This window comes from Monodelphis domestica, chromosome 6 (genome assembly GCF_027887165.1).
Source record: "Monodelphis domestica isolate mMonDom1 chromosome 6, mMonDom1.pri, whole genome shotgun sequence".
NCBI classification, from domain to species: Eukaryota; Metazoa; Chordata; class Mammalia; order Didelphimorphia; family Didelphidae; genus Monodelphis; species Monodelphis domestica.
The window spans coordinates 73085157-73099212 of NC_077232.1; the positions used below are offsets into that span (position 1 = coordinate 73085157).

Consider the following 14056-nt stretch of genomic DNA (forward strand, 5'->3'; position numbering starts at 1 on the left):
GGGGAATAACTTGACCAAGGTCATCTCACCAGTCAGTGCTTGAAATGGATCCAGAATCCAGACTTCCTGTATCCTAAACCCAGGGCTTTTCTCTAGCCAGCTCTTTCTCCTGAAAGCCTGCCTGCTGGACAGCTCCACCTGCCAGTGATTGAACAGCCCCACCAGCCTGCTGGACAGCTCCCCTGGCTCAATCATGAATCTGTTTCTTAATTCCCCTCCCATAGGCCAGGCACTATGCTAGGTGCAGGAGTTACAACAACAAAAATAAGAGTCTACTTTCAATGACTTTATGGTCCATCAGAAATCTCTCACATTCATTGTGTCAACACAGAAATTTCCTCTTAAACTCATTCCTCTTCTAACAATTCTTATTTTCTTTTTTTTTTAAACCCTTATCTTCCATCTTGGAATCAATACTAGGTATTAGTTCCAAGGCAGAAGAGTGGCAAGGGCTAGGCAATAGGGTTCAAGGGACTTGCCCAGGGTCACACAGCTGGGAACTTCTGAGGCTAGATTTGAACCCAGGAAATCCCATCTCTGGGCCTGGTTCTCAATCCATTGAGCTACCCAGCTGGCCCCTAACAATTCTTATTTTCAATCAAGGACATGATTATTCTTTCAGTCACCCAGGTTTGTAACCTAGGAGTCGTTTTTCTCATATCTTCCCTCTTTCTTAGTCCCCTTTTCCAATTAATTGACAAGTCTTGTCAGTTCTATTTCTCCAGTATCTCTCACATTCATCGTCTTTTTCTTTATACCACAACCATCCTTGTTCAGGCCCTCATCACAACAGTTCCCTAATTGGCATTCCTGCATCCAGTCTCCTCCATTTCTAATCCATCATCCACACAACTGCCAAAATCTTATGACTAAAGTAGAGGTCTAATCATGTCACTCACCTGGGAAAGAAGATTCAGTGACTCCTCATTATCTTTGGGTTAAAACCCAAACCCCTCTCCTGTTTGGCATTTCAAATTCAAAGTCTGTCTCTAGTCTATCTTCCTCAGGATGAATTGATTATACATTGTGCCCCATCATATATTCTGGGGTCCTCATAAATTGGCCTATTCCACATATATGGCATTCCACCTTCAGCCTCCATGTTGCGTAGACTATTTTCCGATACCAAAATGCTACCTTAATTCTACTTTCTCAGGTCCTTTAAAGGTGCAACTCAAATATCAGCTTCCTCAAGAGGCCTTTCCAGATTCACCCAGTATTTATGTCCCACAAAAACGAAAAAAAAAGTCATGATGTATTAAAGACAACTAGGTGGCACAATGTGTAGAACACTGGGTCTCAAGTCAGGAAGATCTAAGTTCAAATCCAGCCTCAGAACCTAACTAGCTATGTGATCCTAGGCAATCCACTTAATCCTGCCTCAGTTTCTCCTATTGTTAAATGAAGACAATAATAATGCCTACCTCCCAGGACTTATGTGAGAATATAATGAAGTATTTGCAAAGTGCTTAGTATGGTGCCTGGTGCATTGTAGGTAATTAATGCCTGTTCTTTCTCCATTCCCTCCATCTGTGGATATGTTTTATCCTCAAAGTAGAACATAAGCTCCCTGTGGACAGGGACTGTCTCTTTTTTATTCATCTTGTGAGTACCTAGCAATGTACCTGGAATATAGTTAGGTACTTAATAAATCCATGCTAACAAATTGATTGAATTCCCCTTTCCAACTTGTTATTCAGGGTCAATGCAAAGCAATTTCCTTTGCAAAATTGGGCCAATACAAAACTAGGTCCTATTCAGGTTCTAGTTCTGATAATCATCTTCCTGGGATATCACAAACCCAAACCAGAGCAAACACCCTAGTGGTATTCCTTCCCTGAACACATTCTATATGATGCTGGGCAAGTCACTGAGACTCAAGTCTGCTCATTGTTAAAATAAAGGGGTTGAACTAGAGGACCTCCAAGGTCTCTTCCAGCTCTAAATCTGATTTACCCATGAGGCATTATATATATATATACATATATATGTATATATATATGTATATATATATATGTGTGTGTGTGTGTGGCATTACACCATTGTAGCTTTGTCTCTTTGAGTACAGGTTTCCTCACCTGCTCCATTTAATTAAAAACCAGAAAATATTCTACACACCTCAGTTAGGGGAGACACTTTCCTCCTCCACTTTGGGAGCAGGATCCTCTGTATATCTGCAATGAGAAGGGGTGATTGTGTAAACACTGGAATCTACCTGTGGGACAGATTGAATTAACCTAACTTTTAAAGTGAGGGAGACCTTGTTTGTTTCTTGGTGGAGGGAAGTAAGGTTTGAATCATAGGATTTAGATCTAGGTGAGACTTTAGAAGTCACAAAGTCTAACACCCTCATTTTACAGATAAGAAAACTGAGGCACAAAGCCACTAAGTGACTTGCTAAGTGTCACATAGTGAGTGTCTAGAACTGCAGCATTTCAACCCAGATCTTCTTGACAAAGCCAATGCCCTATCTACTTTACTATAATGTCTCTTCTCAAGCTAGGTATAAGATAAGAATGTAGGTGGGACAATTCCCAAACTTTCCAGGGCATGGGAAGGCTTCCTATAGATTCCTTGAGAACAGGGACTTTCTTTTTGCTTATAATCTTGCAGTGCCTGACACAAAAATAGCACTTATTAAATATTGTTGACATGTCTACATATGTTCATTGGTCCATCCATCCTTGGCCAGGATATCCATCTAGGAAAATCCAAAAACATCCTGGGCAGAAGAAGAGAAATTCTGGGCAGGAAAAGATATAATAGTTTTGGTGGCTTTAGAATCATATTTGGGGTCCTTAAAGAGTCAAATTCCCACCTCCCTCATTCAATAGTTAAGGAAACTGAGGCAGAGGTTAAGCAATTTGCACAACAATGTTAGTGTACAACATAATTAGTGGAAGAGGCAGGATATGAATTCAAGTCTTCTGATTCCAAATCCAGTGTTCCCTCTGTATCTTAAGAGATCCCAAATCTCTAGTCTAGAAAGTTTTGGGGGATGGAGAGAATAGCTTAGGGTGGGCCCCAGCTTTGGTCACACCAACATGAGGCAAAGGGGATTGAATCTGGGCAGTTTGTTCCTTTCTTCCAAGTTTCTGCCCATTATGGGTGCAAAGACAGAAGGGTCACTTAGCCCAATAACAAAGTGATTTAGTAACAGAGCTAGGACTTGGTCCCAAGAACTTCTGTTAAATCTAAGGCTCTACAGCAAGCTAGGGGTTGGACTCCTCTGCTAATTCCTCTTCACTTAATCAAGTAAGGAATAGGGGCAGCAGATGATTGCTAAGCCCAGAGAGGCATGGCCTTTGGGGGTTTAAGAAGGAAAGAAGACTGGAGATGGGAGAGGATCTCAAGATTAGTGAAGGTACAGAAAGAAAAGAAAGGCAAAAGTCCTTTGAATCGGATATAAAAGGAAGAGGTGGTGGCTGAAGATGATAATTAGGACCAGCAAAGCTCAAGTCCCAGCACAGGACAGTGGAAAGATAACCTGGACTTGGGGTCAAAAGATGAGAGATCTAATCTAGTCCTGCCCCTATCTGTTTGACCTTAAGACAGTCCTTGCTTATAATGTCAGTTTCTTCATCTGTAAAAATAAGAGGGTTAAACTTGTACTTGATTATGTTCTCCCAACAATCCAAACATTGTGTGATTCTGTGAAAGGAGTAACAGGGGCAAAGTAAATAATAACAATTTGCATCTACATAGTACTTTAAAGTTTTCAAAGTACTTTCTAAAGAGTGTCCTCATTTGATCTTCACAATAACCTTTAGAAGTAGGTGCTATTATTATACTCATTTTCGGGGTGATTAAACTGAGGCAGACAAGAGGTTCAGTGACTTGTCCAGGGTTACCTATCTAACAAGTGTCTGGGGCCAGACTTTCTCTCAAGCCTTCCAGCCTCCAGGTTCAATGCTCTATCCACTATGCTACCTTGCTGCAAACTCCCTGCCAGCAGCAATCCAAGGAGCAGAAAGAAAAGCTAAAGAAATGATCTCTTAATTAGTACACAGTTCAGCACCTACAACCTGCCAGGTACTGTGCTAGGTGCTGGGCACAAAGACAAAAATGGAACTTTAGTCCTCAAGGATCTCACATGTAATCAAGGGAGACAATGTGTACATCTCTCCAGCTATATGCAAGATAGATACAGAAAAAATATAAAGTAAAAAAATTGACTAGAGAGGGAAAGGGAAGAGATCCTAGTAGTTTGGGGGGCAATCTGGGAAAGCTTCCCAAAGGGAGGCAGCATTTTTAAAACTCTTACCTTCTATTTTAGAGTCAATACTGTCTTGGTTCCAAGGTAGAAGAGCAGTAAGGACTGGACAATGGGGGTCCCACAGCTAGGAAGTGTTTGAGGCCAGATTTGAACCCAGGACTTCTCATCTTTAAGGCTCTCAATCCACTTAGCCACCCAGCTGCCCCCAGCATTTTAGCTGAATTTTGGTGGAAAGTAGGCATTCTGAGAGGTAGATGTGTATTCCACACATGGGGGATACCCTGTATGCAAAGGCAGGGCATGTTACTAGGCATGAGAGTGGCTAGTAATGTGCCCAGTTTTGTTAAACTTTAAAGGTCACTAGATCAGACTTTGATTATTCCTTTGGAATGCAGGGTTGATGACCTTGCTGTTCCTGAAATTCTAAGAATTTTCAGCCTATTGAGGGTTCTGAACAATGGACACACTGGCTTACTGGGAAGATGACACTTGAATGCCACCTTCTAGAGGAGACCTTCCTGCCTATGGCTCTCTTGGATTTAGCTTTCTGGAAATGCTGCCAGGGAAGAAAAGGTAGGACAGCCCACAATTCACCATCCCTTCCAGGGTCTGCCTCTACCTTCCCCCCATTTTAGGCAAAGAAACTCTATTATGAGAGTCCATTCTTAGACCAGTCTAAGGACCAATTAGCCTTGTGGAGAGTGCAAAATCATCCTCACATTAAGCCTGCAGCCCACTAAAATTCCCATAACTTTTTCACAGTAATTAATATTTGGTCATCATGCCTTCCCTATTACCTAATTGTGGCGCTGAGTTATTAAAACCAAAGAATATTCATGGTGTCCCTGTTAAATTTAACCTTATTATATTTGACCTATCGTGCTGCCCTGTCAAGATGTTTGAACCTTAATTCCATTGTCTGGGGTTCGTTGTACTTCCAAGTTTTCTGTCATCCCCCAATTTTGGAAGCACACCATCATGAAGAACTTCCTCACCTGTGAACCTCAGAGCTCTATTCAATGGGAAGCACCTCTGAGGTTCTGTCGAGCAAAAACTCCCCCTGTTGTGCAAGACAGTGAATGCTTCCCTAGCAATTCCTCCCTCCCTGAATCTCTCTTCCTCTGCCTCTTCTACACCCACCCTCACCTTATTATCCTTACTTATATCAGAGACCTTTGAGTATACGGCTTGCCTCTCATCCACCCACCACCATTTCTATGCTCCTTGTAAGCAGGGACTATTTTTTCCCTCTTCATCCTTTGGCACAATCACTACTTAGGGTCCTGGTAAATGGTTCTGTCTTGAGGGGCAATCACTTCTCAGAATGAGCTGAAAAGACAGTTTAACTTTCAGTGATGCATGACTGGAAAATTAAACACATTTTCATTCACTTCCAGGCATGATAAAGGGCCTAATCAAGGTAGGAGTGTTTAGTTCAGACTAGAGCTCATAATAAATTCATATTTCTTTAGGGCTTTGAACTTTACAAAGTATTCTCCTCATAAGAAATCTATGAGGTTCAGCGTGTATGGGAAGATTTACAACTTAGGAAACTGAAGGGATTTCACCCCCACACCATTAAGAAGAGATGGGAGAGTGGGGAGTAGGAAGCTCAGTGGATAGAGAGTTGGGAGGTCTGAACGTTCCAGTATGGCCCAGACACTTCCTACTGGTTACTGGTGTGATCTTGGGCAAGTCACATAACTCCCATTGCATAGACCATACCACTCTTCTGTCTTGGGACCAACACAAGGTATTGATTCTAAGACAAAAGGTACAGGGGAGAGAGAGAGAGAGAGAGAGAGAGAGAGAGAGAGAGAGAGAGAGAGAGAGAGAGAGAGAGAGAGAGAGAGAGAGAGAGAGAGAGAGAGAGAGAGAGAGACAGAGAGAGAGAGAGAGAGACAGAGAGAGACAGAGAGAGACAGAGAGAGACAGAGAGACAGAGAGACAGAGACAGAGAGACAGAGAGACAGAGAGACAGAGACAGAGAGACAGAGACAGACAGAGACAGACAGACAGACAGAGACAGAGAGACAGAGACAGACAGACAGAGACAGAAACAAACAAACAAAGAGAAGGGGGGAAGGGGGGAAGGGAGGAAGGGAAGGGAAGGGAAAGAAGGAGAGGGGAGGGGAGAGGAGGAGAGAGGAAGGGAAGGAGAAATAGGGGCCAGTATTTGAACCTAGGTCTTTTGACTTATAAGGTAGTCCTCTTTCTGCTGCCAGAATTTGTGAATGACAAATGTAGAAACCCCATTTGATGACTAAATACTAATTATTGTTCTCTGCTAGAGACCCAAACCTTAGTGTGTGACGTTGGACAAGTGACTTCTTGTGACTCAGTTTCCTCATCTATGAAATAAGGGGATTGGACTAGAATATCACTAAAGTTCCCTCCAGCTCTAAATCCTTTTATTCTATGAAGTAATTCCCATGACTGTCAGCAAGTTAGCAAACTAAACTCATGTCCATATTTTGACTGTCAAACAAATGGGTAATTTAATTGATGGCTGCTGTCATCCTTAAGGACTCAGCACATTAAAATAAGGCTTAAAGAACACTGCCTTGAGAATAAAAAAGAACACTATATAACAAGCATGGCTTATCACTTTATAGGTCTTAACCTATGAGGCTTTGATTGCTTTATATAATAAAAGTTCTAACAATGAAAGAAACTCAGACGCAAATACACATAAATGATAGTGAATTTCAGTGAATAACTAGATGTAGCCAGAGAAAGAGAACAAAGAAAAAGAATCACTAAATCTCACTAAGGGGTGGTGTGGTCTTGTGGAGCTAATCTTGGAACTTGGAAGATTTAGTTCTGCCACATACTAGCTGTGTGAGTCCGGGCAAAGCACTTAAGCTCCCCAAGACTCTAGGCAACTCTATAAGCTTAGAAGTTCCAGAGAGAATACTGGCCTGCATAGGTAGAGAAAATTGTTTATCAGGTCTACTTCTTATCCTTCTCTCCAAATATTATCCCATTGCGGAAGGTGTTTGAGGGAAAATTGAGGGGTCACAGTGCCATCTTGTGGTCAGATTTTTCCTTATTTTAATTTTTTTCTCTGCTATTCACCATTATTTCAATATATTGGATTTCCAAGCTTTCTCCAGACTAAAAAGACTAGAAAAAAAATTAAGGCAAAGAAAAAAATATATTAAAACTGACACAAGACTCAGAAAACAGAAAACTGCCCACAAAGAGGTGCCATTCTGAGCTTGGGTCCCTCAATGATCAAACATCAAATTAAGCGTGTGTTGGGACACTAATAACAATAACAAATACTGGATTTAGACTCAGAAGACCTGGGTATATCTTTTGCCTTTGCCACTTCCTATTTGTGTGATCCTTCCCAAGTTACTTCCCCTATCCAGTCCTGTTCCTTCATATGCTAAATGAGGGAGTTGGCATAGGTGACCTCTAAGGGTCCTTTCTCAGGTCTAAAAACCTATGATCCTATGGAATTCCTAGAGTATTTCAAGGTTAATAAAGCTCGAAACATCCCTAAGAGGCAAGCAGAGTCTTATTATTCTCATTTTACAGAGGAGGAAATTTGGATTTGGAGAGATGAAGCTAAGACCTTCAAGGTAGTGAGCAGCGAGGTGGTGCAGTAGATAGAGTGCCCCAAGATTGGAGTAGAGAAATTACACTGAGTTCAAATCTGGCCTCAGACACTTACTACCTGGGTGACCCTGGGAAAATCATTTAACCCTGTTTGCCTCAGTTTCCTCATCTGCAAAATGAGTTGGAGAAGGGAATGGCAAACTACTCTAGTATCTTGGCCAAGAAAACCCCAAATGGGATCATGAAGAGTCAGATGCAATAGAACAACTGAATCAAGTTAGTCAAGTATAGGATTCAAACTTGGCCCTCTTGACTCTGGGTCCATGGTTCTTTACACAACCTCACATTGTCTCTGACTAAAAAAGGTGGAGAATGTATTCTGGGTAGATTTCTAGACCCCAGGCTCCTCTTTTCTCCATTTTACCTACACATTTCCTATTATCTGCTCCTTAGTTAATCATATTTTATTCCTACTCATTTTACTCATCTTTAATACTACATCGTACTCAACCCTTTGACCTTGTTTTTGTCATTTTGCATGTGTGACTGAGGATTTTCACAGTCTGGCCTCAATTCAAGCTTGACTCCCACTACTCTGCTCCAGACTGGCCTTCTCACTAACAGTTCTCAAACAAGATGCTTGTGGGCTGTATGAAAGAGTGAATAATAATAGCAACAGCAATAATAATTAATAGTGAATTGCTCTGGCCAAAAAACATTCCTCCCCTGATGGTCAATGAGTAGCCTCTCTCCACATTTAACTAAACTGACCCTCAGATGACAGACATAATGATAACATTTATTATAGCGCTTAAAAGTTTTGCAAAGGCAATGCAATAATCTAGGGCAATTCTGAGGGATTTATGAGAAAGAATGCTATTGACATCCAGAGAAAGAACTATGGGAGTAGAAACACAGAAGAAAAACAACTGCTTGGCTTCATGGGTCGAGGGGGATATGATTGGGGACGTAGACTCTAAAGGAACATCCTAGTGCAAACATCAATAATATGGAAATAGGTCTTGATCAATGCCACATGTAAATCCCAGTGGAATTGCATGTCAGCTACTCTAAATTAATTAAATAAACAAAAATTTTCAAATAAAAAGGTTTTGCAAAACACTTGATAAGGCTCTCATTTGTTCATCACATCAGTGTTGTGAAGTAGGTGCTATTATCTTCTCCATTTTACAGATGAGGACCCCAGATCCCTGAGACTTGGAGTCAGGAAAGACCTGGTCCTAATCTCATCTTAGATTTAATGGAAGAGCCCCTTTAGTCATCCTGATTTGACTCTTGTCCTTTTGAGGCACCTTTTAAAGATTAGTTTAGAAGGACAGTCAGTGGTTTCAGGCTTTCACTGCTACTAAGCTGCCATCTTGGCTCTCCCCAGTTCATCTTAGATTTAACCCTGTTTGCCACCATTTGCTTATCTGCAAAATGAGAGGGTTGAACTTGATGACTTCAAAGGTTCCTCTTAGATCTACATCAATGATTTTCTCTCAAGCTCCCCCTGCCTGAAATGCTTTCCCCCTCATCTCTCTACCCAAATCCCATCCCTCCATTCAAGGCACAGACCCTTTCTCAGCTATTGGCCTGGAGATCTTGGACAGGAGACAAGAGAACTTGAGATCAGAGGCAGTTTTCTTCCCATCTCCCACTTGGTAGAGGGGAGCTGGGAAGATTGCTGTAGTCCAATTCCAGTAACAGCCATTTATTAGTAGCATCCATGTCTACAGAATTTTTTTTTCATGTAAGGGAACTCCCAAAGGAGGAAATTCCCTCTATCAATACAGACTTCTCTGCAATTTATAGTCTTAAGAGGATTGTCTGAGGGCATGAAAAATTTAAGTGACTTGCCCAAGGTCATACAATCAATATGTCAGAGGAGAGACTGAATCTCCCTATGTCCTGTGGCGTCTCCCTATAGCATTCAGAATTTACAAACATTTCTAAGAGCTTTCTTTGGTGGGAGTAGAAACACAGGTGAAAAGCATATGATTTATCACTTGTTTATATGGGTACAAGAATTGGGGTTTTGGTTTTGAAAGATTATTACAAAAATGAATAATATGGAAATAGGTATTGAGTGATAATACATGTATAACCCAGTGGAATTTCTTGCCAGCTCTGGGAGGGGAAAGGGAAGAGGGAAGGGAGACAACATGAATCATGTAACCTTGGAAAAATACTTGAAAATAAATAAATTTTTGAAAAAAGAATTAGGCAACTGCAAAAAAAAGCTTTCCGCACAACAATAAATTAGTTAGTAGGGAGGGCAATTTTTACTATTTACTGACAAGGAAATTAAGAGGCAGAAATAAATTATTTGTTCAGGATCACACTGGGAGTTAAGCCTCAGAGCTGGAACTCAAACCCAGATATTCTAGTTTCAAGACAAGTCCTCTTTCTATTACACCCCAACTTGGTTACATACAGTCTATTTTGCGCTGTTTTCTTTCCTGAACAATACCCATTTTTATCCATAGCTTCAAGTGACCGTACAAATGGCATCCTATGCCCAAGCTGGGAGAGATACCTAAGGGAATCAGGAATTGGAGAGATCTCAGCAAGCTAGAACAATGTCAAGTTTTGAAGGAAGAAATTTAACAGAAACAAAAGGAAATTTCCAGCTAGGAATTGTAGACCCCTCTCATTTGGCAGGTGCTATGTAGGACCAGTGTGAATCCTGGTACAGAAGTCAATAGGGGCCTCTCTCCCCAACTTCTCAATGATCCACCAGGGCCTTCCAGACATATTCTAATTCAGTTCTCCTATACTATGGAGGCCCCTGTGACTATCCATAGGCAGGATGTTGCAATAATGCCAGTGTACTGAGAGAGCAGGGCCTCTCTGTTCTGCTTGAAAGGGAGAAATAATTTCAATTATTTCAACAGGAAGAGAGTTACTCTGGCTCTGGGCTGCAATTTAAACTTCTCTAGCGTGACAAGACATTAAGGCATTATCCCATTAGTACTGAAAACAGATACTCCAAGAGTGTACTTTCCAGTTCTAAAATAGGGACTTATTTTTAATCACCACTGACTTTTCCAAAATAGCATTTGCAACGTGAATTCTGCTGCTTTATGCAATCAATAAATGAACAGGATTTACTAATACCCTTCAGGAGAAGCTTTGGTGCTGTGGGGGAAACAGAAAAATAGCAGACCTAGACTTCAGCCTTAAGGAGCTCATCATGTCAAGGAGACATTGAGCAAAGACCATACATCCATAATCATCTCTGCTTCTTATGCTCAGTACTCAATCTCTTCCACCTCCAAGTCTACACTATCCCTATGAGTGGGATATACTACTTCTCTTTGACTCTGAAAATCTCTCTCTTCCTGTAAGATATAGCTCAGGCATCATCTTCTGCATTTTCTAATCCCCACAATTGTTAGTGGTTTCCTTTCCAAGTCAACATTTATTTATTGGGCACCGAATGTAGTCCCTACTTTCAAGGAGCTCACAATCTAATGGGGAATATACACATACACACACACAAAACAAACTTTGTCCTATATGTGTGTATGTATACACAGACTACATGTATACATATAGTTGACTCTCCCATTAAAATGGATTTTTTAGATCAGTAATTTTTCAGCTGTGTTCAACTCTTTGTTTTCCATTTTCTTCTCCAGCTCAATCTACAGATGAGGAAACTGAGGCAAACAGGATTAAATGACTTGCCCAGGATCACCCAGCTAATAAATTTCTGAGGCCAGATTTGAACTCCAGGGAGATGAGTCTTCCTGACTCCAGGTCAAAGCACTCAATCCACTACAGTGCCACCTGGCTGCCCCTATGAGCTTATTATAAGCAGGTTTTTATTCTTTCTACTTGTGTCCACAGTGACTAGCACATGGACTGGCCCATGTTTCATTCTTACTTTTTTTCTTTCTACTGAGGAAAAAATTTTATTCTGATAAAATCATTCCAGAAGTAGAATCATAATGCCTTTGAAGGTAGCTCCTTTTTGCTAGATATCATCAAGAGGAAGCTAGACAGACTCTGTCTGGTATATTACAGAATGAATTCCTGGGAGGGTATGGATTAGGCTAAATGCCCTTCATGGTCCCTTCCAATGCTGAGATTCTACGGTCCTGTGGTCCTATAAGTCACTGGATTCCTGATTCCTATCTCCTTGAGAAGAATTAGAAGTGACTTGAATAGCTGCTGTCCACACAACTACAGAAAATGTGGCACTTTTAACCCAGCTTCCATAAGTGACTGCTGTTTACATTTTAAATGTGAAGAAAAATATTAATTACAATAAAGTGATTCTAACCTCTCAGTATTATATATGGGGTTCAAGACTTCAGAAAATGCTATTCCAAACAGTTGATTTTCACTATAAGTTTATGAGATAAGGCAGAGATTTGGGCAAGTCACTTAATTTCTCTGGGACTCAGTTCTTTGAAATCTAAAATGATGCTTTCCAAAGTGTCTTTCATCTCTAAATCCATGATCCTAATAGGCACAGGGTCTGGACTTATTTTTCATTGGTAGAGGAAACTCTAGGATAAGGAAATTTATTAATGAGGGTGCTATCTTCTCTGCAACTTGCAGTCTCTTAAGAGACTAACACTAGGGTGTGGGAAAAAATCTATAAAATTAGAACCTTAAATGTCCTAGGGCATGGAGAGGATAAGTCACTTGCCAAGGGTCATCCCATTACCAGAGGAAGACTCAAACCCAGGTCTTACTACCTATGGATTAGCTTTCTAACTACTACACCTTATAATGATCCTATGTAATTAATGTATGGAGAAACTAAGGCTCAGAAAGAAGAGGTGACTTACCAAAAGGCATACAAGAAGTTAGGGGCAGAGCAAGGATATGAATGTACAGAAGTCTTTGAGGCTGTTTTGTCTACCTCTCATACTACCCTTCAGAGGGAGAACTCTGTGAAATCTTCTAACACATCTTTCCCATGGACAGCCCTCATCTAAAAGCTATGATTGATTACACTTGAGCACAGACTAACTGATGTACACTGTTTTTCACACACTCATCTCAGTTTTCACAGTCACCAGCTGATGTTGGAGACAAAACCAGGTGCAGAGGCTGGAGAGGACATTAAATCCAACCACCTTGCCTGCTAATGTGGGGAACTGGCTAGTTTGGGGACATGATTGACTTCTGAAGTTATACCAGAGAGAAAGAACATGAACTCCCCCAAATTGCACTTGGGGTCTCTGTCAGAGCTAAAATCCAGGTCCAAGGTGAGCAGAGAGGGAAGGAGGAGAGTCTCACATACTCAAATTCTCATGCTTTGTGTCTGGGCTTCCATATGCACAGGCAAGATGGGTTACCGTTCATAAAATGTAGATTTTAGTTTCTAATCTGCTACTGACTCATTGAATGATTTGGACAAATTACTTATTGTCTCATCTCTAAGATCAGATGACCTCTAAAGTCCCTTCCAGCCTTAAAATGCAAGGATATTTAGTCACTTAGTAGCCTGATTTGATATAAGGCAAAGAACAGTGGGTATGAAGATAGAAGAAACCCAGTCCTCCACACTGTGACCCTAGACAAGTCATTTCCCTCTCTTAATGACTTCTTCCTGTATAAAATGAGGCTGACACCTGATACATGGGGCTGTTATGACATTTTTCTTCTCTAGTATAGCCTCCTCCATTCAGTTTATGCCTCAGCTATAACTAAGCATGCTCCTCAGAGTTCATTATGCTTAGATGCTCCACCTTCCCAACCCTACTTTGCCTGATGTGGTCCCTACCCATCCTTTAAACACAGCTCCAAAATCAACTCCATCATGAAGTCTTCCTTGATCCTCCTGGTCAGTAAAGACTTCTCAGGATTTACACAGACCTTTGCAACTAACATGCTTATCAGACAATCTAGTACATCACAGTTGGATTTGTCTTATTAGAGCGCCATGACAATAGGGACTATGTCTTATCTTATTCCTGTTGACAACTCCAAGGCCAAGATCAGTTTGCCAGGATCTTCAGCAGTATTGGAGGAAAGGGGAAGACTGAGAAAAGGCCCTTCGATTTAGTCATTAAGAGACCGTTGGGAACACTGGAGAGAGTAGTTGTGGTTGAATGATGAGATCAGAAGCCAGACTGCAGAAAAATAAGGCTGAAGGAAAGGAAGAGGAGGAATCAATGGTACATGGCCTTCTCAAGGAATTTAGCCACAAGAAAGAAGAGAGAAACTGAATGATAGCTGGTGAGAATGGACGGATAAAATCAGGGTTGTTGTGGTTTTTTTGTTGTGTTGTTTTTGTTTTTTCAAATAAGT

General features: G+C 41.0%; 1 long non-coding RNA gene across 2 annotated transcripts in view; it reads left to right on the forward strand.

Annotated features, from left to right (window-relative positions):
• The first annotated feature begins 4632 nt into the window (after positions 1–4632).
• LOC103101431 (uncharacterized) overlaps positions 4633–14056 on the forward strand; it is an 83864-nt gene continuing 74440 nt past the window's right edge. Inside the window, exon 1 of one of the 2 annotated variants that reach the window (XR_008912794.1) lies at positions 4633–4789. This is a non-coding gene — a long non-coding RNA (uncharacterized LOC103101431). The remainder of the gene's footprint in view (positions 4790–14056) is intronic. The other variant, XR_469310.3, reaches the window with a different exon arrangement.